Consider the following 2500-nt stretch of genomic DNA (forward strand, 5'->3'; position numbering starts at 1 on the left):
TGTATCCCTATTTACGTGTGGTACAAATAAACTTGTTGTTGTTGTTGTTGTTATCGTAGAAATAAAGCTGCGTTTTAAAATTTCTCCGGCGTATCTATTTTTATTCAAATAGAACAAGAATTGCTCGTATCGAAAGAGAAGCAAAGAGGAACAAAGAGGAACTTAGCTAAGTGACTCTTCTGACCCTGCGATTTGACCTGTCACCTTAAAATCAAAGTTAATCATCAACTACAGTGCAAATCTTTTTTTATTATTATTAAAATTGATTGCAAATCACCAGTTACAAAATGTACCCGCACTTCTTGCGGCTTTAAAAAAAAAAAAAAAGATGTCCAAAAACTTAACAAGAAAGAGAGAACTTAACCTTTGCAGACTGCATTTTTGACTTTGGTGCGATGTGGCCATTTTTTGAAACTATCAGGAAAAAAAATGCTGAACATATACCAAACATTGTCAGTATTAAAACCAACAAACTTGTGCCAAAACTTGCAGCTTGTCCAAAACCTGTATTTCTTGCTTTAGGTGGATTGTTTGGTTTGGTTATTGATTCTTGAGCTCTAGGCATATTGCACAGTCTATCTTGACAGCAGTCAAGCGAACAGTCAGTCAACATGCCAGTGACATTCATCAAGGTGCAGCCTGTTGGATTTAAAAAAAGTTTGTCAATATTGTGATGCTCCGTTATTTGAGCTCTTCTTTCACACCAACGGCACGCCAACTCAATATTTAAAATGAAGATTAAGGCTGTGTTCACACTTGGTGCTCCAGAACTGCTGCCTGGGCACCGGCACAGAATAGCGTTGCGTTCTGGGTACTCTGGGTACTTTAAGTACCCAAGTACAGTGGAATCCTCCCGGTTTAACAGCGGGCCACAAAAATCTGGCCGTAGTAACGGGGTTGTCGTATAAAGGAGTTCTTTAAATAAGAAAATGACTGAGTGAGCTTTTATTCGGGCTGGAACAAAGAGGGCGTAATAACCAGATGGCCGCAAGGTGGGATACTGCTGTATCAGGTACCACTTAACGCCCAAGTACAAGGACTTGACCTTGTACTTAACCTTGTTTCGAATTCTGGTGCGAGTGCTAGGAAAATAGGTGTGGTGTTAACATAAGGGTCCAGCGAGAATCGTACTCTGGCGCCGCACTAAGTAACTTGGGCACTAAGTGTGAACATAGTTAAAGTCAAAGGTATGATGAGGTGAGATGAAGTGATGTAGGGGAGGCCTTGAAGGTAAGGCAAGGTGAAGTGAGCAAGGAGGTGAAGTGAGACGAGGTGAGGTGGGGTACGGCAAAACTAGAATGTTTCTTCTGTTACGTTAATGTCTCAGTGTTAATGCTTTCAATTAACAAACGGGTTCTATGACAGTAATTACGACTATTGCACTTACTATTAGACAGGTTTTTTGGGTCACAAGAAGCACTATTGGAGCAGCTTCTGCGCTCGACATGGACTAAACCCGATTGTCCAGCAGACAAGGTGTACTTCATTGTCATACATCTATCGTAGGATCTAGGGCACGTGATCAATCTATCACTGTCGCACTCGTATGCTTTAGAAACTCCGAGCGGGTTGGTACACTCATAGCATTCAATAGCGAAATCTGTCATATAAAATGACATATGAACATCAAGTAAGGTAAGGTAGGTAAAGTCTGCATACGAGCCTATAAGGTCGGCGTTTATCTCCGGTTGATCTTCAGCCTGCACGGTTACTCCCCGCATTAAATTCGCCGGTATACCCGTTTTATGAGAGTAAAGTGTCCTGCCCAAAGAACAGAACATTATCCCCTAGCAAGGGCTCGAACCCGGACAGCTCGATCCGGAGTTCAGCCCGCAAACCGGGAGACCACAGCCCCTCCTGAAGATCAAGTACTTACTCCCGTTTCCTGTCTCGAAAGGGCTAGAAATTAAAACATTTATCATGATTTGTTTAAATTTGATAATCACGCAGGCTCAAAAGCGCGCAGTGCATGCACTCAAAATTCTTTTTTTAATAATCTTCTTGGACTCAAGTCATTATAATGACAGTGTTATTTTACATGGGATTTTTATTGGATATTTTTGTTGCAACATATTATAACTGAACTTGGGTACTTTTTCGCCTCTTTGAGTAATTCTCCGGGGGGAGGGGTTACTTGTGTAAATTTGGATGGGTGTGTGCCGTGAAAGGTCTTAAAACCTGACGCTATTCAAGGATGAAGGCCGAATGAATATTAATACGCTAAAACAAAAAACTGTGAATAGCGTGAACGGGTGAAGTTTATCTCATTTCTGTAACATTGGATGTAAATGGTGAGTTCAGTTTTAAGGGATCATTTGTTTTTCGTTTAGCTGGAAATTTACACACTGTAATTTTAGCTGATACAATTTAGGTACCCTATCTAGGGATCACACCGGGAACACAGTGTCAACAGGGAAAAACTTGATAAGCTATTTAAAAATCGAGAACCTCAAAAAAACCTACCCTATCCCGCAACAATCTTAATAGCCCATATATGGAA

At 40.9% G+C, this 2500-nt stretch overlaps 1 protein-coding gene across 2 annotated transcripts in view; it reads right to left on the reverse strand.

Annotated features, from left to right (window-relative positions):
* The window catches only part of LOC137971106 (uncharacterized), a 135800-nt gene that overhangs the window by 112773 nt on the left and 20527 nt on the right, over positions 1-2500 (reverse strand). The window contains exon 8 of one of the 2 annotated variants that reach the window (XM_068817827.1): positions 232-639. The exons of the other annotated variant lie outside the window; for it this stretch is intronic. The gene's annotated coding sequence lies outside the window, so the exon portion shown is untranslated. Of the gene's footprint in view, positions 1-231; positions 640-2500 lie in introns of those variants that run through there. 2 annotated transcript variants of the gene reach the window in all.

This window comes from Montipora foliosa, chromosome 9 (genome assembly GCF_036669935.1).
Source record: "Montipora foliosa isolate CH-2021 chromosome 9, ASM3666993v2, whole genome shotgun sequence".
Taxonomy (NCBI): domain Eukaryota; kingdom Metazoa; phylum Cnidaria; class Anthozoa; order Scleractinia; family Acroporidae; genus Montipora; species Montipora foliosa.